This window comes from Hipposideros armiger, unplaced genomic scaffold, assembly GCF_001890085.2.
Source record: "Hipposideros armiger isolate ML-2016 unplaced genomic scaffold, ASM189008v1 scaffold_235, whole genome shotgun sequence".
NCBI classification, from domain to species: domain Eukaryota; kingdom Metazoa; phylum Chordata; class Mammalia; order Chiroptera; family Hipposideridae; genus Hipposideros; species Hipposideros armiger.
Genome location: NW_017731585.1, coordinates 1,693,772 through 1,719,384, shown reverse-complemented (window position 1 = coordinate 1,719,384; position 25,613 = coordinate 1,693,772). Strand labels below are relative to the sequence as shown.

At 48.2% G+C, this 25,613-nt stretch overlaps 1 protein-coding gene across 5 annotated transcripts in view; it reads left to right on the top strand.

The window, feature by feature from the left end:
• Positions 1-229: 229 nt before the first annotated feature.
• CUNH10orf71 (chromosome unknown C10orf71 homolog) overlaps positions 230-25,613 on the top strand; it is a 31,345-nt gene continuing 5,961 nt past the window's right edge. Inside the window, exons 1-4 of one of the 5 annotated variants that reach the window (XM_019655041.1) lie at positions 230-302; positions 601-683; positions 2,816-2,931; positions 18,132-18,234. The gene's annotated coding sequence lies outside the window, so the exon portion shown is untranslated. Of the gene's footprint in view, positions 303-597; positions 684-2,381; positions 2,932-14,534; positions 14,798-18,131; positions 18,235-19,009; positions 19,703-25,613 lie in introns of those variants that run through there. The other 4 variants (XM_019655043.1, XM_019655042.1, XR_002125400.1 and 1 more) reach the window with 4 other exon arrangements.

The window sequence follows — 25,613 nt, the reverse complement described above, 5'->3', positions numbered from 1 at the left end:
GCTGGGACGCTGTAGCCTGCCGTCTGAGGACAGCTTTATTTACGCTCTTGCAGAATGTACAAGCGGGTCTTGTTTTTCTGGACGATTAGAGAGCCAGCTCACATAGCGTCCGTGATTCTACATTTAGAATTGTGTCTTCATTCACATTCTTTCCACGCAGCTCATGGCTCCTGGACTGGAAGAGAGTGGTCACTTTGCCTGGGCCCGTCCCCTGGAAAGATGCCAACTCCGGCTCATGCATACCCTGAGTTCCTGGTCTAGAGCTTGGGCTGAATTCTCAGGCTGTGCTTGGTGTTGGGGTGGTAAGTGCTAGTGTGCCCATCACGACCAAACCAGAGGTGGGGTCCATGGCACGGGGCAGAAGGAGGCCCATTCTGGGAGAAAATGGCTTCCGCAGCAGTCAGCTGTGGTCAGGCTAGTTGCATGGGGCCCCAGCCCCTCTCTGAGGGTTCCCGCTCCCAGGACAGGCTCTTGCCTTGTCTACTGTGTTTTATTGTTCTCTCCCACCGCTCCTGCTGACGTGGTTGACAAAGCTGCTGGCCGCTGCCCCGCCCCTGAAGTCTCCCTGGGTCATCCTCACGGTTTTCTTTTCTCCATCAGCTCCTGCTGCACAGCAAAGCTCACTGCTTCTAGGATCCTAAACCAGGCATGAAGTCATGTTCTCCACCTGCGAAGAGTTAAAAGTAAGCTGGGAAGAAATGCACTGAGGGTTGGGAGGAAAGCAGATCAGGAAAATCAGGGGCCCTGCTGAACCGGTTCAACTCACGTTACTTGTGCCCCAAAGCAAACTCCTCCGTAGAAATGAGATTTAATGATGCAACCTTTCTGGGACAAAATGACTGAGTCAAACGCGAGTAACATTTTGAACTGGCTATAAATTTGTTTCCATGTGTAAACGGGAAAAAAATTAACTAAAACATCAAATCCACGATTTCACAGGTATTGTTGTTTGTCATAAAGCTCTATTTTTAAAAGATCTCTTTAAGGAAAATTAGTAAGTAAGCAATGAATGGTACAGGTGGTTGAAGATGTGGCAAAAATCAAGAAAAAAAAATAGCAAATGACTGACATTAGAGAAGCTTTGCAATATACAAGCATATCCATGTACATGAACTCTGCTTTTCAACCCCACAGAGCATAGGCAATCATCCATCTCAGAAATGAGTAAACTGAGGCACAGAGAGGTTAAGTGATTTGGCTGGTGTCAAATAGTTAAAAAGTACAGGGGCCAAGGCTCCAAATGCTATGCTTTGTTTTGTTTTTTAAGTGCTGACTCATGTCTCAAGCTGATTCTTTTCATCGGCCAGGTTAGCTAGCATTAGTTTTGACAAGCAGGGGAGGTGGGTAAAGAGGGTAAAATCAAAGGGTTCACTTTGGGCCCCCCTCAAACCATCTCTGAGTAGTGATCAGTGAGCAGGTGTCCCCACAGCCAGGTCCGACGTTCTCAGGGCAAACGGCAAGGCACGAGGCTCCGAGGAGAAGCCGGGGCTGGATACTCCTGCTGGTTGGGACCTGACCCCTCCATCTGTGGGGCAACTAGGAGCTAGCTCCTCTTTCTGACCTGATTCTAACTGAAATGCATAGACTCTGGTCCCTGTGACCCTGGCCAGCAGCGGGTTCAAGGCTGGAAGTGGTGCCAGGCCCTGAGTAAGGGCTGGGACAGAGGTTGCTTGTCATGAGGAACCCATGGGGGCAGGAGGGGTAGACAGAAAATAGATACAGAGATACAGTGCGATGCAGACTTCCCTGGGTTTTGAGGACCACACAGAGCAGGGCTCCCGGCAGGAACTAGACACCTCAGCTTTCCCAGGCTGTGGGACAAAGAGTGTGAGAAAGGCTCTTGGAAAGAAAGAAAAAAAAGCTCTGGCTTTAAATTCTGGCAGTGAGTGGACTCTCATGGGGCCAACTTGGGAAGGGTGAGGTCACCCAGGAGCTGGCACCACATGAGCAAAGGCATAGGGGTTGGAGAATGTCTGGGGGTCTGCAGGCAGTTTGGGGAGCAGGTCACCCCAGGCCAAGACAAATGACCATTGGGCCAGCCCCTCCCAGAGACGAAGAGGGGAGCTCTCACCTGGCAGAGTGGGAAATGTCTCCTGGGACTTGGGCCTTGGATGGTCAGGCTCACCAAGTGGGCACTTACCTTGCCTCCTCCCTGATTATTTCGTCTCCTTCTGCAACCCTCACCCTGAAACCCCAGCCTGGCTTTTCCCCAGCCTGCAGCTGGGCATGTTATTTTGCTCCACAAGCACAGCAGAGTAGGCTCCTTACTCGAGGAATGCAGCCTGCGGGCCTCTGAGCCGATGATGAAAGGGGCTATTTCTGCCCGGGACATCAGCAGGCCCCTGGGCGCTGGCTCCCAGGCACACACTATCATGTTTTTACTGTTTCCCTAAACAAATGTTTTCCTTTGCACCTTGGGATATTTTTATTTGAATATAGGTGCTGGAATAGCTTTAGAAATGGTTCTGGATTGAAGTTGGAATCGTGCTTAGGGTCCAGCTAAGCAGCAAGCAATTTCGCACTCCCCAAGTTATCTATTACCCGCTCCCTCGGCCGTTCTGGATGTAAAAATAGCTGCTGAGGCTGTTTGTTTAATCTGACTGTTACTTGACACCACGCGGGTGTTCCAGTAGCACTGTTTGCCTCTTCCCCACCAAGAACACCATTTGGTTTCCCCGGCTGGGTCTCTGTTTAGGTACGCTGCCCGAACTTCCAGTGTCTGGCCAGCTTCTGCTCACTGATTTTCCTCAGGTGGGCAGGTTTGTGAAGAAGAGGTTTGGGTCTTGAATCCATTCCCCCTCTCATCTTTGGGCAGCCCAGCGAACAAGGGAAGAAGTTTGGGCTGCTGGGGAGAGCTGGGCTGCTGGAAGAGTCTCCTCCATTCCTGTGGAGGCCTGAAGATCAAGCAGCAGGAGACAAGGAGAGCGAAAGGTAGGGTGCAGACTTCGGTTTCTTGGCGTAGGCAGGAAGGCACAAGCTCCCCTTGCGGCAGGGACCTTCACTCTGGGCCAGCAGGGTTGGGGATGGAGTTCTGGGCCAGGGTGCTATGCAGGACAGTGTGAGTGACAAGAGGCATACTGGGGGCTGTTGCTCAGTGTGCTGGGTGTGCTGTGGGCGTGGGACTGCTGTGTGGACCATGAGGGGTACGTCGGACAGAATATGTGGTGTAGACATGTGTGACTTGGTCCTTATGTGCATCTGTCAGGGCACTCTGCTCCCACATGCCGAGTGGTCACCAGCCTGTGGATGTGCCCAGGTTGCTGTGTTGCCAAATGTGGGCGACCCCAAGATCACATGTTCTATGGCAGGAGGCTGGCTATCTTGTGTCCCCCAGTGCTGGGCCCGGCAGGATCTGACCAGCTGTAACAAAGAGGGTAATTGGTCATTGGGACATTCTGGCCCATGGACACTAAGAGCATGAGTGTCCTCAACACAGAGCCCCCCCCCCGGGCTGCGTGTTCCCCCCATACTCTTAGGGTCCCCAACCAGACTCCCGCAGGGCAGGCTTGGCCAAATCTAAAATCGTATCTTTATTTTTTCTCATAGAGAAGAATTGATCATTGAGAAGAACAATATTGAATCTAGGTAGAAAGCTAGACAGCCTTTAAAAATTATTATTTAGGGACTTTAAAACACCCCCACAGATGTTGATAATAGAGGTGGCCATGCATGTCAGAAATAGGGAGTATGTGGGAAATTTCTGTGTCTTTCACTCAATCGCTCAATTTTGCTGTGAACCTAAAATTGCTCTAGAAAATAAAGGTTATTTTCTTAAAAACTAAATTATGGACCATTTCTTTCAACACATATAGTCCCATTCTAATAAACTCTATTTGAGGTAATATTTTTAAAACCCACAAGTATAGGGATCCTGGAGTGTAGATTAAATAAATGTTTGTGTTAAATGAGGTCTAATTTTCCAGTATTTGAGTTCCCTTTACAACAGTGGTTGGTAAACCATGGCTGTGGGCTGAGTGCCTGTTTTGTAAATAAAGTTTTATTGGCACACAGCCACACTTGTTCATTACATATTGTCTATGGCTACAGCAGCCCAGGCCATATGACTGGCAAAAACAAAAACATTTATTATTCAACCCTTTACAGAGAAAGTACTGTACGACAGCTCTCCTTGAGATGAGTCAATTAGGTACACACACACACACACACACACACACACACACACACGCGCGCAGTGAGAGTTCTGGCAGTTAACACAGCCTGTGAGATGGACCAGTGGCTGGCTCTGGAGCCCCATGCCTCTTCCCTGGGCCGGTTTTTCTCGTCTGGCTGGTACAGGAAGTGTTCAGTTCACGACTGGGAGGGTTAGCTTTGCTGTGGAGTGTGGCCTGAGCTGAGCTGAGCAAGGCAGATTGTGCTTATCAGGATGGTTTATAAATAGACATCTCCGGGTGACCTGAGTCCAGCGTGTGTCTGCCCCTGGGTCTTTGGGGGGAGAACAATTGTGCCTGCTCTCTGGTCACCAGAAGCTTGTTGGGATGGGAGCAACTGTGCCTACTGGGAAGAACTAGGGGAGTGGTGGAATGCTGGGTCCTGGTAACAGAGGGGCTTGGATGACCTGGAAACCAGGGAGACAGAGGTATGTGGAGGAGACGGGGAAGACCAGAGAGGGCCACAAGTCCTCAGAAAAAGTATGCGCTCATCCCAATGTCTTTTCACAAGCAAGTGTCTTGTGTTTTTGTACTTCTTTGCTCCTGACCCTAAAGAAGCCCTAGAGACACTTGCAGAATGGGGAAGCCCCGTGGCTGGAAATAGCCCTATCCCTCCAGCCTATGCCAGAAATCTCAGTACAGAAACCGACCAGCAGCAGAGCCAAGGCTGGGCCATCTTCTTCGTTGTCTCCTGGGATTTCATTTCATCTGCCTAGGGTTACTACAGAGACACAGAGGACGGTAAGAGAAGACAGCCCTCATGGAGAAACACAGTGCTGGTACTTCCCAACAGGCTACCATGGGTCTTGGTTTTATTGCCATTTGATGGTTTAAACCATATTTCACCAAATCCAGCCAATCCATGGCTCTACAACTCAATGTTATGTTTCATTTAGTTAGTTGGGAAAACCCAAAACACCTCTTAGTTTTGACTTGGTTCCCAGGGGTTCCATGACTCAAGCTGGTGAGGGTGGATGGAGGGGGAGGACAAGGTCAAGGTACATGCATCAAGACCTAGAAGTGGGGCACTTGAAGCACTGCTGATGTGTCACCCCCACCGTAAGTCATCAATATCATTCTAAAACATTCCTTGGAGGGGGCTGCATGTGTAATACATAGCCCCCTGAGTCAAGATGGAAGCAGAGCAGGTTCTCAGCTGACCTCAGCTGTCAAGTAGAAGACTGAAGACTGTTTGGTTCAAGTGAATTCCCTTCGGAGACTGTGTCAGTCAGCCTCACAGAGCTTGAGAGTGGAATCAGAGTGTTTGGGATTCTGACAGCAAGAGCATCCGAAGAGCCAATCAACCAGGAATAGCTTTCTTCCCAGCACCTGACAGACACCTGCCTTTCTTGGTAGAAAGGGAAACAGACCCCTCTGGACCACATCATGTGAAAGTGGGGAAGAGCTCTTCCTCGTGACCTCCATTCTCTACATGGCCCTCCTTCAAGGCTGTACCTAGAGAGGACATGAGCACAGCCCAGATGGCCAGGCCCAGAAGGGCTTCCAAATCCCCAGGAGTTGCTAGCACATGGCCTCGGTGGGAGCTCAGGGCCTCCTAGGGGCCTCTGCTGCCTGCACACTGTTCCCTGGCCTTAGCTGGTCTCTTCTGTCCCTGAGGGGCCCCTTCCAAGATGAGCCTGAGCCTCTGAGGGACTGCAGGGCTGAGCTAAGGGAGGGATTTTGTCTCAGCCACCTCCTGTCTTAAAGCCTTCGCCCACAGCTTAGGGAAGGCCAGAAGGAGAGGAAACTCTGAGATTTGCTTGAGTGACCAGTGCTTTCCCCACTCCCTGCCAAGTCTGGAGGCTGGTTTCAAGCTTCACGCCTCTGAGCCATGCCTGTGACAGCCGGGTCACTTTGGAGCTGCCCCTTGGCTTGCCCTGTCCTAGGGCAGCCTAGCCACATGCAGCACCACCAGCTCCTCACCTCACCTGGCCTTGTCTGCTCCTCTCTGAGGCAGGTTAGGCCCAAAGGTCACAGAGGTCAAGGGGTCAGAACTCAGAGCCATTTCTTACCCTTGGTGTGCCCACCATTTTCATTAGGGCAAATGCTGGCTGCATTAACACCATATGCAAGGTGCTTACGTACATTGCCTGGTGCTATTCTCAAGGTCATCCAGCATGACAGGTCTTAGGAACGCCTTCACAGAGCAGGCACTGCAGCTTAGAGAGACTGAGTAATTTGCCCCAGTATGCACAGCTACCAAAGAACTAAGATGTAAACTTGGGGCCTGAGTCCAAAGTCCACATCTTTCCCTAACTGCTCCCTAGACCTATAGCTCACATCAGCATCCAAAGGAGTCTCTCTACAAAGGGAGCCATTCCACTCACCAGGAGTCAGAACCTCCCTTAGAAAGGACACGAGTGCCTGGGCAGGTCCATCCCCTCAGAGCTTCAGGCAGTCTACCCTGTTCCTGGGAGGTGGCTGGAGTGCTCAGTAGGGGCGGCGGGACATAGCAGAACTGGATTCATAGGCCAGCTCTGCCCTTCTCAGCAAACCCCTGAGCCTCAACTTCCCCCTCTGCAAAAATGGGGATACCAAGTGTTGGCTGCCATCCAGTGGGAATTCCATCTCAAAGGGTCCTTCATGCATTAAATGAGTAAACGTGAAAAGTGCCAGGCCCATGATAGAAATACAAGAACTGCTTGTCCCCCTCAACTGTCCTATTTGTCCATTATTTTCTCTCCTGCTTAAATCCAACTTGGGCTTTTTTCCCCAGAGGCCACTAAAAAGAAATTCCAGTGCTTCAGGGCTCAGGTGATCGTGCTCATTGCTCTGGGGGAGAGCAGCTGGCACCACAGAGGACTGACCCCCTCTTCACAGTGGCCTCGGGACAGTCACACATCCTTATTACCTCCTCTCTTGTGCCAAAGAGCATCATGGATCTCGTCGCCTTTAGTGCTTGGGGTGGAGGACGCAGCCCTAGAGAGGAAGTGATGTTACCCCCACACGGCAACGTGGCAGTGTCTGGGGACCTCAGCACACACCGACATCAGCCAGGACACTCTGCTCTGCCCCCCAGTTCCTCGTGAGGAATAGACAGGCAGTTAAAACTTTACCTAATTTGACATAATTTACCTAACTTCAATCTTAAGTCTCAAGAGCAAGGGAGGGCAGGAGTCTAAACTAACTGAGGTGCAAGATTTCCTCAGATGGCTTCAGGTGGCTGCCGAGGAGGTCCAGACCCATCGTTCAAGAGCAATGGGGCAGCTGTGATCCATTCTAAGAATGAGACCTGAGTGCATTGCTAAGGCTAGGAAACCAGCAGAGAGGGCAAACTTGGGGTGGTACCAAGGACAGGGGAGCCCTCTGGGTGCTCTAGTCAGTTGCTGCCTCATTTCTCTCCCCCATTCATGTTGGGAAAAGGCAAAGTCGTTCTAGTGACCCTCAGGCCCCTGGCCCTGGATTAAGCAGGCTGCATGGTGGGGACAACAGTCACATTTATGGATGGTCACTAGGTTCCGACCACCTAACAGACAACAATCACTGGGTAGGTACGAATAGTAGTTTCCAATTCACAGATGAGGAAACCAAAGCACAAAGAGGCTTTATAATGTGCCAAGGGCCACTCTCAGCCAGTAAAGCCAGGAACCATGCCCAAGGGGGTCTGGCTTCTGTCCAGACCCTTTTCATGATGTTATACCGCCCAGTCTGGGGATTCGAAATGATGTGTATGAGCATTCAGTAAGCCCCTACTACATGCTTTCCATACATAAGCTCATTTAAAGCACTCAGCAATCCTGTTGTGGTAAATACAGGATCCCTTCCCCACACTGTCTGCTTCAGAGATCCAAGGTCTCTAGTGGTGGAAGCTTCCATTTATCAAGTCCTTATTCTGTAAGCCTGTCTCTTCTGGGCTTTTGACAATTCCTTACCTCCACCATTCACCGTCACCCGGGGAGGTAGGTATTGTTGCAGATGAACGAGCAGAGGCTCAGAGAGGTGATGTAACTTGTCGAGGTGGCACAAGGCTAGGAATGGGGGGTGCTAGTCTGACTCTAAACCTCCTGTTTTTTCTACCACCCTCTGCTTGGTGCCCAGGTTGGACTCAGCAGGCTGTTTGTGTATAGACTGGCAGCCAAAGCTCTCTCACAGCTGCCTTCAAGCAAGCCCAGTGAGACCTCTCTTTCCATCTCCTGACCCTGTAGCTTGTATTTACCTCTGCCTGGTATTCCCTTCATAGGTGACCATCCCTTGGACAGGGCCACATTTCCGATTCACCTCTGCACCCTGCACATACACGGCCTGCCCAAAGCCAGGCCTAGCACAAGACAAACATAGCCCAAAACACAGTGATTGACAACCCTGAGACCTGAGTCACCCAAGAGCCTATGACCTATCAATAAAACCTCCCAGAAAGGGATACGGCCTCTGATCACACAAGGCCCAGGGCAGCGGTGCTCCACATGTGGTCCCAGGAGGGCAGCAGCAGGATTCCCATTCCCTTCCCCACCCGGACCTCCCGAAGGGCCCTCTTGGGTGTGGCCACCATGTGGTCTAATGAGCTCCCCAGGGCTTTCTGAGCAGTGAGGAGACTGCCTTAGGGAAGGAAAGGAGGACAAGACTCCCTCATTGTTCTCAAACACAGAAGGAGAAGCTCCAAGAAACTGATCTTTTCACATCAACTTGAGCCATTCATTGTTTTACATAACCTTGCCTATTGGAAGAGCACTTTTCAGTTTTAATTTTCAGAAGAATAACCTGGGTGGCCAAGACTGACTTCTTTTTCTTGCCTCTGTAAAGCATTCCATGAAGAAGGTGGGATGTTTGTCAGTGCTGTGTCCCCCATGGCAGAAAAGTTCTCCCCTTTTCCTTCTCTGGCAAAGCCAGGCTCACTGTGGCCACACTTGTCAGAGAAAGGACAGTTGTTATCTACCAACCAGCCATCTCCCACCTACTTCTCAGCCTCCAGTGGGAAGTGAGGAGAAGGCCAGGGACAGCAGGTCTCTGATGTGTTGGGGAGGTTTAGAAATTCCCAGTGGCTCTCCCCCATGCCAGATACTCTCACCTTCATGGCAGTCAGAGGACAGGGAAGATGGCACCCTCCCAGATGCTCTCGACATGATAGCCAGGTCCAAAAGATAGCTTCTCTGGCTTTACTAAAGCAAATGCTCCCTAGTGGGAAGCAACGGGCCATGGGAGATGGAAGAGAAGGTGCTAAGAGAAAGGCTGCCACTATTGCAGAGGGTGATCTCCCCCCAACCCCACCTGATGTCCCGCTCTGCCTGGGCTGCATAGGGAGGGCAGAGGCATGTGGCACAGAGACCTGGGTCTGAATCCCAACTCTGCTGCTCCCTGGTTGTGTGACCTTGAGCAAGTTCCTCAACCTCTCTGATCCTCAATTTCTCTGCCTTAGATTCCCTTAGCACAAGCCCTACCAACTGGCCTAGAGGTTGTAACCACTGAATGAGATTGTGGGTTAAATCCATGGCAGGTAGTGGGAGCTGGATAACCAGGATGGGCCTCTGGAAGTGCCCGGCAGACTCCTGATGCTCAGTGATGACTTTTCCAGCGCTTCTTCTCTGCCTTTGTCACCCAGCCTTATGGCACCAGTTTACAGATGGGGAAATTGGGTCCACAGATGATGAGGAGAACTCTGCAGCACCCCAGCCCTCCAGTGGTTCTAGGAGCCCTTCCTGGAACCTCATTTCTCTGCCCAAGCTTGGGACACCCCAGGGCTGCTTTCAAGGGGTATGCCTCCCTAGCAGCTGGAAAGAGGGTGGTTGCTGAGAGACACCCTACTCCCAACAAACCCAAGTGCCTCTTCTTCTGGGAGCCTCTGAAGGGGCCTCCTCTCTGGAAAAGGCTCTCCAAGGTGGAGCCCGGGCCATCGGTTACACTCATCCCTGCAACACCCACTTTACAATCCACAGTGGCTTTCATGAGAACCAGGCTGCTGGGTTTGCCTTCCCATCAGCCCCAGGTTACAAAAACAAGATTAAGGCTCAGACTTGTCCAAAGTCTGTCTTATGCCACAGCTATTAGCTAGAGAGCTGTGTGCCTGACAGTAATAGGCAGGGAAGGCTGTCAAGGCCTTTGCAGGCCATATGTGGACTCCCAAGTGTAATGGGATGCAAGGAATAGAAGGACATCCTATGGTTTTAAGATGAGCACCAAAGAGACCTGAGAGTGAGAACCAGGAGCGTGGGGGCTGCAGGGTGGCCAGGGGTGGGGTGGTGCTGAGCAGGGCACTTCAATATGTAGCAGGCTCCAGGAGGAACGCAGATAAATGCAGGATGCAGGGACCCTCTCCCTCTCCAGCAGTCCCAGGTTCAAGCTCCACACCACCAGGTATTAAACTTTGGTGGACCCCAGTTTCCTCCTCTGTAAAGAGCAAGAGTAATTTCTACTTCACAGGTTGCAAGAATCATTACATAATAATAAATATGAATAAATAATATTGGACTATTAAAATGCCTATCTTGCACCAAATATCCAGTAAATGGGGATTTCTCTTCTTCATTATTCATCTATTTAACAAATGAATGGCCCTGTGGTAGGCCCAGGCTCTGCGTGGGGACTGGGACACAGTACTGAAGTAGAAAGGCAGGGCCTGTCCTGTGGCTCCCCCCTCAGGTGTCCTCTCCTCTCCCCCTTTTGTGAATCTGGTCCGACCCTGCCAGTCACTGCGTTTGGACATTGGGTCTCCATTTCTCTATCCTGATGAAAACCCAGCATCGCTATGGACAGGGCAGCAGCAACTGAGCCTCATCAGGAACACCTAGGGTTACTGGTCCAGAACAGGTTTTTGAAAACCACTGCAGATCATCACTCATTGTTGAATCCTAAAATCGCTTACTAAATTACAAATAGGCTTTTTTAATGAAAGGATAGGATAGGATAGGATAGGATAGAATAGAATAGAATAGAATAGAATAGAATAGAATAGAATAGAATAGAATAGAATAGAATAGAATAGAAAAGAATAGAATGGAACTTTCAGACAGCACATATAAGCAGGGTGAGTTTTGCTTCATGAATTTTCTTTGGGGCGTGTGTGTGTGTGGGGGGGTGCGCACGCGCGTGGGTGTGTCTGAGCATGTTCTGTGCCATGATGTAAATATTTTTCTTATTGTGTGTTGAGGGGAAACTAAACAAGTGTGATACTTCTATTCTGGGGAGACGTGTAAAGAAAGGACTGTGCACATACCGGGGTGCCAAAAAGATGTATACACATGACTTGTATTCATCTTTTGTTATCAGTATATATTATTACAATTTTAATACAGTTTTTTCTTTTCTTAAAATGTGTGCATATTTTTTGGCACCCTCTGTATTTATTTACCTTGCTGCCCATGGGCCTACAGTTAAAGCACAGGGCTGAGTGGCTGGGGCTCACTGCGCCTCCTTCAGGAGCAGGCGTCCCCTGGGTGGGGAAGACCCCAGGACTAGTTGAGTCAGGCAGCTCTGAGGGTCTAGAGACTCTCAGGCATTGACGGCTCCAGACCAATTTCATGACAATTTTTTTCCTCAGCCCTCTCCAGTTTGGAGAGCAGCCCCGCCCTGGGGGTGGGGGGACGAGCCAGGGCTATTTTTATTGTCCCTGTTTTACAGGTATAGATAGAGGTTCAGTGACTTGCAAAGGTGACACTGCCTTCACCCAGGTCTCCAGCCCTTTCTACTGCCTAGAACTGCCCATTTGATTCCTGTCTCATTTCAGTTCCTACCATTTCCAGAATTCAGGGCAAGATGCTCTGGCGAATGTGCAAAGGATAAGCGAATGAATGAACGAGTGATGAGAAGAGGCTGGGCTAACGCTCTCGCCTTGATTCTATGGCAGCCGTTATCGACCAGCGCTAATTGTCCCAGGGGGCCTTGGCAAAGTCCTTAGTGCTGCGGGTGAGAAACCCTGTTGTTAATAGACAGGTGGGGATCATTAGCTCCATTTTACAGATGAGAAACCTGAGGCCCACAGACGTGCGGTAACCTAGCCAAGCTCTACTCAGCAGGTATAGAGCAGCACTGTGACTTGGCCTAGATCCCAGCTGGACCCTCCGTGTTGGTGGCCCTCGTGTTTCTGAAAGAGTTGGTGTCTCCTTCCAGTGGCTATCCTGCCCTTGTCCGCCGTGGATGTGGCCCCTAGAGCTTGGGTGGATCTAATAAGTAATAAGGTCAAAGGCTCAAAGGGCTGAGCCGCAAAACTTTTCCTGCCAGCCTGTTCCCTTCGTCTTCCCCAGCCTTTCACCTCTGAGACAATTCACCTCTGACCTCCCTGGGCAGTAGTATGTGAATGGCACTCACCCAGCTCTGGGGTCCCGAGGGAGGTGAGGACAGGGCTGTTTGGGGTCGGCTCTTTTCTGTCCCTACTTTGATCTTTGATGCCAGTGTAGTTGCTCCTGTAAAGGTAAATCAGGCACCTCTGAGCCCACGAGCAGGGTTAGAGGCCCTTGCCCAGGGGGCATCTAGCCACCCACTGAGGTTCCTAGTGGAGCAGGGTCAAGGAACTGGGCAGCACCAGGCCTGAGCTCTCCTGGTGGAGGGGATGGTGAGGACCAAGTCCAGTCCATCTCGTCACCAGGAGCTCCAAGAAGTGATCTCCCAATGCCTGGCCACCAGAAAGGATCAGAAGCAGTGTGAAGATGTGCTGCTGAGAGCCTTTGTGGAGTGAAACCACTGCCAAGGTAGCCTTATCTGAGAAACTGCTGTGCACCCACCATGTGAGGGCCCTCTGTGCACACCTCATCCCCTCTGCCGTGATGCCGGGTCAACAGCAGAAAACTGACCAGTGCTACAAAGCAGGGCTTTTGCCCCAGAGAGCTGGTTGTTAAACATTGCTCAGCCCCAGCCCGCCATGCCTCCATGTCTTGCTTCTCCCCTTCCATCTACGACTGAGTTGCCCCAGTTGTGTGATGCCAGGTGCCATCACCACCCTGTCCTGTGGAGCGCTAAATTGGACCAGACCTGGTCTTTCTTGTACTGGCTTCCTGGTCTCTAACTGCAGACATGGCCCCAGGTCTAAGCAGTGCTCAAAGTCTCCTAAGGAAACATCCCATCCAGATATAGCAGACCAGACGTGACTTAGGCCAGGTATGGTGGTGGGAGGCTGGGCTGAGCCCCAGAAAGAAAGAGTCTCTGCTCCTGAGCTCTCTTCCAAGGGCAGCAAAACACCCACAGCAGCTATAACTACCACTCACAGCCAACTCCGTGAGCCCGGCAATCCCAGGCAAGCTAGTTTCTTCAGCCCCATTCCCTGGGATGTCCTGGACTCCCACATGTACCAGGGCTTGAAGGCCCTCTGCATGTGTAGCCTCAAACCCAGGTAGCCGCAGTTTCCTCAGCTGTAAGGTGGGGAGTGGGGCCTACCCCGCTGACTTTTATCGAGGAATGAATGCAGACACATGCAGCAGTGGGCCTGAGACCTGTCACCCCACAGATACTCGACACACGTCTGCTCCCCTCTCCTGAAGGACCCCAACAGAGGAAGTCAATCTGCCGTCTCATTATTCACCTCGTAAAATGTAGGATGTAGACAAGGACATTCCCTGTGAAACAGCAAGCAGGAGGGCTGTTGGCGATAACACAAAGAGGTCAAGAGCTTGGCCAAGACTGGCCAACAGGGCATGGGCTCAAGAAAAGGTCCGATGTCGGGTGGGTGGTGGAGGCTGCATGTGGGACCTCTGCACATGTACCGGCGGGAACGTTCACCATCTGTCACTGTTCTCTATACCAAACCACTCCTAAGGCATGCCCAAGTCAATGTCTCAAAAAAACACCTAGAAAGAGGCGCAAGAGAAATCAATTCCAACTTGTTAGGGCCTTCTGGGTGTGATAAAGCCAACCCCTGTCATCTTCACCAGCTTCCTGCTTCCCTTTTACTGAGAAGTGAAAACACCATTCAATTAAGGTAATTAAATCCACCCAAAGAGCCTGGGTTCAAAAACCACACTACAGGCAAGTGGTCAAACCCAGCAGCAAAGCAAACCCCAGTGGCTTCCTGTTCAGGGACAGCAGGCCAAGAGGAGACTCAAACCGCCTCCTTAACAGCTCAAGAGTGTCCCTCCCAGCTCTGCACCGGTCACCTGAGCCTCCCGCACACCCACCACCCCAAACAGGTGGGATCCTGTGCTTACTGGCTGAGTCATCAGTTCCACTCCTGTGGTTGTCACGAAAAACTGAGCTGAGAAGATTGTTGGGATGTGAATAGAAATGAAAACCCTCCTTTCCTCCACCTATCCTCAGTTCTCCCTTGAACTCCAGTCCATGAACCCAAGACACACCCTGTGCTCCTGAGCCCATGAACAGAGTGTCAGGGTTTCATCCTGGAAAAGGTGCAGGTTGGTCAACTGAATCCCAGTCCCACTTCTCTTCTTTTTATGCTGTGTAACACTGAGCAATGTTCCGCACCTGTGCTTTTATTTCTCCACCCAGAAAATGGTGACAATAAGGCCTCATCACCCCACCTCCTAGGAGTCAGGAGAATTAAACAAGATAATGGATGCGGAAGTGAGTCCTGAACTGCAGGGTGACGTGCAAACCTGAGTCATTCCAGTGTGGACTCGCTGTATTGGCCTCCTCTGGCTGTGATACACCTTGGGTCCTACAGGTTGGTGAGGACCTCAGGTTGCCAGATAAAAAACAGGATGTCCAGTGAAATTTGAATTTCAGATGAACAATGAATACCTATTTTTAGTGTAAGTATGTGATGATTAATTTTATAGATAACTCTGACTAATAAAATTACATTCCAGATATTGCATGAGACATATACTAAAAAAGTGTTTGTGACGTGGACATTCTCCTCACCTCGCTGAGGCTCCATTATGTCCTCTCAGAAATGAAGCTGGTAGTAACCTCCACATGGATGAATGGTTCTGAAGCAGGGCCTCCCAGGGTCACCAATCAGGGCCTTGGTTCTGTGGGCCTGTCACTCTTCCTCAGTGGTGGGGCTCACATGAGTGGCTGTGTGTGGAGACCTGGATCAGAGCCTGTAGGGGGTGATACGAACAAGCCCCTCCCCAGCCACTCTGTCCTCACAGCCTGGGGCAAACCCTCAGAGCCCGGGCTACATAACCTTTCTGGCCTGGGCTGGCTGCTGGCAGGAGCCCCAGGAGAGACATGGAGAACATGGGCAGCAGAGCTTTAGCCTTCCATTTGCACACTGCGCACTTGCAGCAAAGCTCTGTCATCACATCCTTGGGGCCCAAGAAGCGCACTCAGCAAGGGCAGCTGAAAACATTGAGGAGTGACCACCACGCACCAGGCAACCTGTCAGTCATAGAGGAACAAGGCTGGGGACCTCACTCCCAGGAGCTCAAACCCTTATTGGAGAGATGAATTCACAGCAAATGAAGTGGAATAAAGCAGTACAAGTGACTATTTTTTAATCCTACAAGGATTAGGAGAACTGAGGAGGAAATGGTCAGCAGTTGGTGACTGGAGAGCAGAGAGAGACCTTCCAGGTGGAGGGACTACCCTCTCAGAGGAGCCACACCAGGACCCATCTAGGCCTGCAGCTCCCTCTTGCAGAGCACTACAGGCCTGGAGGGAGAGGGAGCTTGGGGAGAGCTCCAGCTCCCCCCATCAGGAGACCTCAAGGGTCACGCAGAGGCTTTTGTAAGGGACCAGGAGAGAGAGAACATTGTTTCTGCAAAAAGCAGTGTATTCCAGTCCATGATAGTTCAACAGCATCATGCAACATGACATTGAAAAAAGCATCACATGAGAAAACATTTTGGGAGGGTTAGAATTTAGTGGTGACTATGCAAAGGACATTTTGTTGCTCATCATGAGAAAAAGATTATTTGTGGGGAACTTGCTCAGATTTGGTTTGTTTGACATATTCTGATTCACCAAGATGATCCTGGCAATGAGCAGAAGACAGGTGGATCAGGTTGGAGGAGGCATGAAGAGGAGGGCGAAGGAGAAGTCACAGGCGACTCTCATAGTCCTGTGATCTCATGGAAGAACTGGCTTGTGCAAAAGTCACGGCTTCCCTTTTAAACGTGTGAGTTTGTGGAGCTGTGAGACATTTGTGTGGAGTTCTCCAGTGGGCAGTGGAGATCGGGGCTGGAGCCCAGACAAGCAGCCTGGCTGGCCATGCCGTCAGTGCGAGGCTGCTGGCTGAGAGCACGTGTGCGTGTAAAATTGTCCTTGTTGAGACCATAGAGGGGGAAGAGAAGAGGCCCTAGGGCAGGAACGGAGGAAATCCAACCATCCAGAAGAAGAAGATAAGAGACTGAGCATGCCAGAGGGGCAGGGAGAACTGTGCATCCCACAAGTCAAGGGGTGGGATTGCTTCTCGGGAAGATAGTAGTCATCAGTCTTGATTGCAGCTTAGAAGCTAAGTCAGATGAGGGGCAAAGGTCACCTGTTGAAGGATCCAGTGGGGGAGGGGGACTAAAGGGGGAGCAAAATGAGTTAAGGAAATAAAGGGAGCTAGGAGGTGATAGGAAGCATTTAAGAGAACAAACTATTTTGAAGGCCATAGACATAAATTGGAACTTACCATGCCATGGTTAAACATTCATTTTTGTTCCTATGTATTCATTAGAGCAGATTCCAACACCTTGTTTATAACATGGCTCAGCAAAATGCAGTTTTTCCTCATTCATATCACCTGAGGGTAACCACACCCTTTTGCCTGAAGAGTGCTCTACCAGCCAGACTTTTCACTAATTCAGTCTGGCTTCCCCTAAATGGCCCAAAGCAGTGAGCAAGACAGTTCTGTGCTGGCCTCTGAAACATGCATTTCATTGGCAATGACAGGGAGTCCCTGAACCCAGGCACAGAGAGGTATGTTCACAAAATATAAGCCACCACCTGTCTCATCCTTATCCATGTTAGACATGGATTGATGTCATCCTCATCCCTAAACTGTATCTCCATGGGGCTGCAGGCAGGGGAGTGGACTCACTATTCAGTGACACAAATGGATCACTGAATTTTTCAGGTGGCCTGAAGACCCACGGCCAAGGGTCCTTCTGAATAGAATTTCTCCTTTTTTTTTTTTTGCTCCTTTTCTGTCTTGGTTTGCCCTCCAGAAAAAATTCAGCATAAAGATATCCATTTCAGAGCATTGCTACACACATTTATTTGACTTCTGTGTTGGTGTGTTTAGTACACAGAAGCAAATAAGTCACCCTTTCTGGGTTTAAGAAATTTTCTTTCTACTGAAGGAGACAAAGAAGCAGTCATCAATTTCGAACACATATCACATATGATTGTGATATATAATATGGAAAAGGTAAGCCCAGCTGCTGTGGGGTCCTGAAGGAAAGCCTGGGAATCAGGGACAGGCGAACTGGGTGGTTGTGATGCAGAGCACCTCTGTAAGTCTCCAACGAAATGTACTCCACAAATTTGAGTTAGTATGATTATTAGTATTAGAAATAAACTACCATGGACTAGATGACTATCCAGGAGCTGTGTGATGAGGAAGGTCTTATGGAAGCCCTGATGGTCTGCATTTAAAATCTGCATCGTGGATTTGTTTTGATTAGTTTACACTTCATTCTAAGCACTCTTAAAATTCTCCTGGGAAGCTTTTTGTTTCTTTTAGCTGTCAAAATAGGTAGTCAAGCCTCCTGCCATCAGTAAATCAAACACTGTGCTACAGCTTGCTGAGTGGATTCAAGTTTGGCCACTCTGCTTCTCTTTACTGCAAAACCTGAGTTATTAATTCACATGGAAAAAGGGCCTCTGGTCATATTTGACTCACAGAAAATAATTCACAACTGGGCCAATCGTATTAGAAATCCCAAAGGCTTGAAACAGTTTCCTGAAGATTTCTTGGACCATAGACAAATTAATGAATATTGGAAGGGATATAAATTGGCCCTATATTGGTTTTCACCAAAAATGCCTATGCTTGGAATTTTCTTGAGTTCAACTGTGGATTAAAAACAAAAACAAAAACACGCAGGCCAAGTGTATTACTGACATTTAAAGATATATTTTGCCCTGAAAATGTGCTTGGTCTTTTGGTCAGCTGGGCTCCACTGAAATTATTTTTCCTCTTCTTTCTAGATGGGCAGTGATGACAGCAAACATAAGCATGCAAAGAAGTTTTAAAACTACAGATCCTAAAACTCAGCAAGGCAGGCACTGGCAGCCCCCACTGTTATAAAAGGTATGGAACCACCAACTCAAGAGCCAGCCTCTGGAAACAGTTGTTAGCTACTATACTGAAGAGTTCCACGGGGTAGGGGAGGACTAGGGGGTGGAGGGGGGGATGAGGCCAACTTTATGACTGTCCTATCTGAACCCAGGTAAATCAAATCAGAATTGAATGAAGCTAGCAAGAGGGAGGTCTCTCTATTTACTGAGGCAGAAGGAATGTGGTTATTTTCTGAGTATGCTAAATATCAGTAAGCATCCTTCATTACTGTCTGGAATTATGGCTCAAACCCAAGATCAGCTAGGATTCCTTGGCCACACACAACAGAAATAGACACTGAAAAAATCAAGCAGGAATGGGTAAGTGTTCAAAGGAAATTGAAGCCCTTGTAGACTCAAGGTGAAGGCCGAGTTACAGGCAGAGAAAAGACGAACAGGGAGCTGTGCTGCTCCAAAGGATGCCCAAGAACGTTTCCATCCTTGTGTCACTCCAGTACAAATGTACAATGGACTTGGCCTGGGTCTCATATCTGCACTTGGCCAAGAGTGGTCTTGGCAGGCACCTTGACTTTCACCAAGACTAAACACCATGGAGAGAGAAATTTCCCCAAAAGGTATCAAGTGTTTTTACTCAGAAGAACGGGATAGAAGCTGAGTGTTCAAAAGAAATAACAAATATCTGCTAATAGTAAGGTGTATTTAATTGACTGAGGGATTGGGAGGGGGGGTTTACAACTCTAAGATTCTAAATTTAGATCTCCAACAATCCTATTTTCATCTTAATACAGAAGTATAGAAACCCCAGTATTACTGAATTCAACTATTGTCCAAGATCAAAATCCAGCACTCAGAACACCAGAAGACACCCTGACTATATCAGTAGGACCTCAAAGGATTGGAAATCTGACTTACAGTGGCTGAAGACATCAAGGTTCCCCACCCCACCACAGTAACACAAATTCTGGAAGGAGGTGGTTCTGGCACAGGCTCATGGTTCAGCAGTGCAATCAAGGACCCAGGACTGTTCTTCTCTGTCCACCCTGCCATCTTCAACATATTGGCCTTTGTTGTCCTTGTTCATCCCTGATGGATGCAGAGTGAATGCTTCAGTGTCATGAGTTGAATTCTAGCCCCCCAAAATTCATATTTTGAAATCCTAACCTCCAGGAACTCAGAATGTGATCTTTGGAAGTAGACTCAGTATAGATGTAATTAGTTAAGATGAGGTCATGAGAATGTGCTCTAACCCCATAGGACTTGTGTCCTTATAAAATGGGGAAATCAGAATTTTTCAGTCAAGATGGTGGAATAGGTAAATGCTGTGCTTTCCTCCTCTCATGACCACATCAAAATTACAACTACAGAACAACCATCATTGAGAAATGCCTGAAGTCTACCTGAGCTGAAGTCCTACAATTAAGGATATAAAGAAGACGCCACCTCAAGACTGGTAGGAGGGGCAGAGAAGTGGAATGGGCTGGTCCCACACCCGCATGTGACCATTAAAAATCAGGAGGCATACCTTGGCTGAAGAGGTTCCCCCCAGAGGAGCAAAGGGTCCCAGCTCCAAACCAGGTAACCCAGCCCAGAGTTCCAGTGCCAGGGAGAGAAGTCCCCATAACTTCCGTCTGTGAAAGCGAGCAGACATTGTGGCTGCATGAGACAGAGGGCAGGGAGAGTCCCAGGTGTTCCTCTTAAAGGGCCTACTCACAGATTTACTCCCTGACGACTCATTCACTCTGAGCATCAGCTTTGGGGCAGCAGCTTGAATGGCACCAGGGACATATGGGGAATAACTGAATTGTTGGGTTTCAGGAGGCTAGAAGAGCACCTTTCTCCCAGACAGAAGTGCTGGCAGAATCCATTGTTTCTTTGTTGAGCCCTCCCGGCTCCTGACATGCAGACATAGATGGCCACCATATTGAGTCTCCATCAACTTAGCTAATACCATTTGTCAACCCTGTCCTGGTGATTTTCTGAGACCCCCACCCCACCCAAATTTGGGGCACACCCAAGCCACTTCTAGTGGCTTTTCTATACAAATGGCCTGTCTTAGTTTATGATATGGACTTTCCTAAAACCTCTCAAAGACTCCCAAAACACAAACAAGCAACAGCTGGCTTTGTCATGTCCTATACCTTTTGTTGAGCAGCTCCAACCCTGGCATGAGTGGCAGCTGGCTTTAGTTTGCAACTTAGTCTCTCGAGACATCTCCAATCCCAGTGCAGGTGGCAGCCATCTGTAGATTGTTTTGTGGCTCATGCCAGGTGGCCCCAGGCAGGACACAGGCTGCTGCTGAACTTGGCCTGTGGCAGAGCCCCTCCCAAAAGGGCCTGGGGCTGGCACAGCTTCAGACAAGCCAGAGCTCTACCCTGCTACCTCCAAGGACCTGTCCTCACAACTAACCAGCCCGAGGGTCAAACCCTTCCATTGACATGCAAAGAGCAACCAAGGCTCAACTAAAACAGGAGGGCACACACAACCCACACAAGGGATACAATTGGAGCACCTGGCTCAGGTGACCAGAGAGACTGTGCCACTGGGTTCCACAGGACACCTACTACATAAGACCACTCTACTAAGACTGGGAGATATAGAAGCCCTAATACATAGAAACAAACACAGAAGGACAGCCAAAATGAAGAAAGAAAGAACTATGTCCCAAATGAAAGAACAAGAGAAAACTCCAGAAAAAGAACTAAACAAAATGGAGCCAAGCAATCTACCAGGTACAGAATTCAAAGTAACAGTTAAAAGGATGCTCAATGATCTCAGTTAGAACTTCAAAAAAGATAAAAAACATAAAAATGGAGACAGAAAACATAAAAAAGAACCAGTCAAAAATGAAGAATACAATAACTGAAATGGAGAACACATTAGAGAGAACCTATAGTAGATTAAACGAAGCAGAGGATAGAATCACCAATTTAGAAGACTAGGTAGCAGAAAACACCCAATCAGAAAAACAAGTAGAAAAACTAATCTAAAAAAATGAGGATAGTTTAAGGGGCCTCTGGGACAACATCAAGTGTACCAATATTCACATCTCTGGGGTACCATAAGGAGAAGAGAGAGAGCAAGGTATTGAAAACCTATTTAAAGAAATAATGGTGGAAAACTTTCCTAACCTGGCAAAGGAAATAGACATACAAATCTAGGAAGCACAGAGAGTCACAAACAAAATGAACCCAAAAGGCCCACACCAAGACATATAATTAAAATGCCAAAGGTTAAAGGCAAAGAGATATAACCTTAAAAGCAGCAAGAGAAAAGCAGTTACCTATAAGGGAGCTCCCATTAGACTGTCAGCTGATTTCTCAACAGAAACTTTGCACATAAAATATTCAAAGTGATGAAAATCTAGGACCTACAGCCAAGCTCACTCTACATAGCAGAGCTATCACTTAGAATCAAACAACAAAGAGCTTCCCAGGCAATGAAAACCTAAAAGAGAGCATTGACACCAAACCAGTATTACAAGGACTGTTAGAGGGACTTCTTTAAGACAAAACAAACAAACAAACAAAAAAACCAATGAAAATAGGAATAATAAAGGCAATAACTACATATTTATCAACAATTACGTTAAATGTAAATGGATTAAATGCTCCAATCAAAAGATAAGGTGGCTAAATTGGATTAAAAAACAAAATCCTTACATATGTTGCCTACAAGAGACTCACTTCAGATTGAAAGACACAGACTGAAAGTAAAGGGATGGAAAAAGATATTTCATGAAAACGGAAACAAATAACAAAAAAAGCTGGAGTAGCAACACTTGTATCAGACAAAATAGATTTTAAAACAAAGGCCATAACAAGAGACAAAGAAGGACCCAGTAATCCCACTTCTGGGTATTTATCCAAAGAAGCCCAAAACACTACTTCGAGGTGATGTGCTCAACCATATGTTCATTGCAGCATTGTTTACAATGGCCAAGATGTGGAGGCAGCCTGGGTGTCCATTGATGGAAAAAAGGGTAAAAAGGATGTGCTCGGCCATGGAAGGGAATGGGTTCTTGCCATCTGTGCCACCATGGATGGACCTGGAGGGTACTATGCTGAGTGGAGTATGTCAGACAGAGAAAGACAGATGCAATGTGATTTCACTTATATGTGAACAAAACATAAGAACAAAATAAACAAACAAAACAGAAACAAACTCATAAATATAGAGAACATTTTGATGGTTGCCAGATGGGAGGGGGGTTGGAAGGTGGGTGAAAAGGGGGAAAGCATTAAGAAGTATAAATTGGTAGTTACAAAATAGTCATGGGGATGTAAAGTAAAGCATAGGGAATATAGTTGATAATATGGTAATAACTATGTATGGTGTCAGGTGGACACTAGACTAGTCAGGGGATCATGTCTTAAATTATATAATGTCTAACCACTATGCTGTACATCTGAACATAATATAAAATAATATTGAATGTCAACTGCAATTGAAATTTTTTTTTTAAGATTTGATTGGGGAATCAGGGAAGGGAAACAGATCAGTTGCTGTCCTCTGTTCTTCAGTCTAGTTGTGGAGGACACCGCTTCACTGGCCCATGTTGGTATTGTGATCATTGCGCTCTTCCAGGCTGAAGCAGATCAGTCGCCAGCCATTGGACGGCCGCTCATAGCGGCTCATGGCAGCTCACACCGGTTGCCAGCCACTCACGCTGGCTGACAGCCACTCACATAGCTCATGGCAGCCCACTGCAGCCCTGCTGCAGACTACACCATCACCGGCGACTCACAGCAGCCCAGCTCCAGGTCGAGCTGTTGTTCACCATCTTAGCTGTAGAGGACGCAGCGTCACTGGCCCATGTGGGATCCAAGCCAGCGGCTCTGCTGCTCAGAGCTCGTGCTCTGAAGCCAACTCTTAACCAACGGGCCACTAGGCCAGCCCCTGAAAATATTTTAAAGGGGGAAAAAGGGGAAGGGGAATAAAATGTTCAAATTTCCAGATATAAAGCAAAGAAGTCATGGGGATATAATGTAGAGCATAGAGAATATAGTCAATAATATTGTGATAGCTGGTGCAGTGTCAGATGGTTGAGGGACTTATGGTGATCACTTCTTTAGGTATATAAATGTTGAAAAACTATGGTATATATGTGAAACTAATATAATATTGTATGTTAGCTATATTTTAATAAAAATATTTAAAAAGGAGGGGTGGGGAAGTCATGAAGCTGGCCACCAGCGGGGTCTGACAGACACTCTCCCTTTTCCTGCAGCCTTCTAAAAGGCATGCTCTGTGCTTTCTGGGGAGCAAGCAGCCCTAACGGTCAAGGCCAGGCTGATCAGCACCTAATAGAGGCTTTCCCAGAGTGGGTCCATGGTTCCTTCTTACCTCATTCAATGCTAGAAGTCAGGGCCCTTTTCTTTCTCCAGCAGCGTCCACTCAGTCGGCCTGCCAACAGATCAGCATAGGTAACTCACCAGAGTGCTGTGGTCAGGAAACAGGAAACAATAAACCCCAAAGAAGGCTGGCCTGCTGGAGTGAAACAGCACTGCGAGCACAGCAGCACTGGCCTTTGAGGACATCTGTGTGCTTTCCCAGATGTGGAACAAGGATAGGATCAGGACTCCTAATGGGAGCACCTTCACTCCCCAGCCCCTAAAGCCGTGACTATGTCATTGCTTTGGCTGACCTGCTACTGACGTGGATGGCCGCTGTGTGACAATACTCCATCTGTGAGCTGAGGTCTCACAGCACCCCGCCAGATGACTGCGGTCCCAAATGCCCACCGTTTGGGCCATCTCTAGGGTCTAAGCTTGCTATTTTGTCTAACTTTTTATGTACTCATTTACTTATCCCCTGCCACAGGCCAGGCCTGTCCTATGCATTGGAGGTATGGCGGTCAGGGTTCTAGCCTGAAGCAGCATCCTCACACATGATCCAGAAAGGAAGTCATGCACCACCTCAAACCCTTTAGAATGGCTAGTATCAGAAAACCCTAAAACAGAAAATAATAAGCGCTGTCAAGGATGTGGAGAAATTGGACTTCTTGTGCACTATTGGTCACAATGTAAGATGGTACAGCTGCTAAGGAAAACAGTATGGTGGTTCCTTCAAAAATTAAAAATAGAATTACCATATGATCCAGCAACTCCATCTCAGGATAGGAGCCCAAAAGAATTGAAAACAGGATCCGGAATAAATATTTGGACACCCATGTTTATAGCAGCATTATTCACAACAGCCAAAAGGTAGAAGCAACCCAAGTGTCCACTGATGGATGACTGGATAAACAAAATGTGCTATTAATATACAATGGTATATTATTCAGCCTTAAAAAGGAAGGGAATTCTGACACAGGCTACAACACGGATGAACCCTGAGAACATTATGCTGAGTGAAATAAGCCAGTCACAAAAGGACAAATACTGTATGGTTCCACTTATATGAAGTACCTAGAGTTGTCAAATTCATAGAGACAGAAAGTAGAATAGTGGTTGTAGGGGCTTGCAGAGAGAGAGAAAAGGGAATTATTGCTTAATGGGTACACAGTTTAGTTTTGCAAGATGAAAAAGTTCTGGAGATGGACGGTGGTGATGGTTGCACAACAATATGAATGTACTTAACACTAGTGAGCTCTACACTTAAAAATGGTTAAGATGGTAAATTTTATGCCGTGTATATTTCGTGTCGATTTTTTAAAAAAGAAGAGACTGTAATGAAGGGGCTATAACAGAGATATAAGCAGAATTAGGGAGACCCCAAGATGTGGAATCACTCAAAAATAGTGGAGGCATCCCCCTACAGCCCCAGGGGCAAGGGCAAGTATGCTCCCCGCCCCCCGACTCCAGACTTCTACTGGCACCTTCCACTGGCCACACCCAAGGGTAAGGCAGTGACTGAGGGAACCCAGGAGACACAGGCTCTGGAGGACAAGGATAATCATGGAACAGACAGCTTACTAGATCCTAAGCTCCTGGTTCTTACCATCTAATGAGGGGAGAGGCAGCAAAGAAATAAATTTAATTTTAGACTGTGCTCAGTACAACAAAGAAAATAAACCAGCCATTCTGAGAGAGTGAGGAGGGAACACCCCAAGGAATGTCAGGGAAGATTTTTCTGCAAAAGTGACACATCTGAACTTTAGACACTGTATTAGTCAGGGTTCTACAGAGGAACAGAACCAGTAGGATATGTACATATACAGTTATGTGCCAATTAACAATGGGGATACATTCTGAGAAATGTGTTCTTAGGCGACTTCTTCACTGTGGGGATATGACAGAGTGTACTTACACAGACCTCGATGGCACAGCCTACGGCACACCCAGGCTGTGTAGTACAGCCTATTTCTCCTAGGCTACAAGCCTGTACAGCATGTTATTGTACAAAACAACACGACATTAAATCAAGCACAAGAGAAAATGATGTGATCAAGAG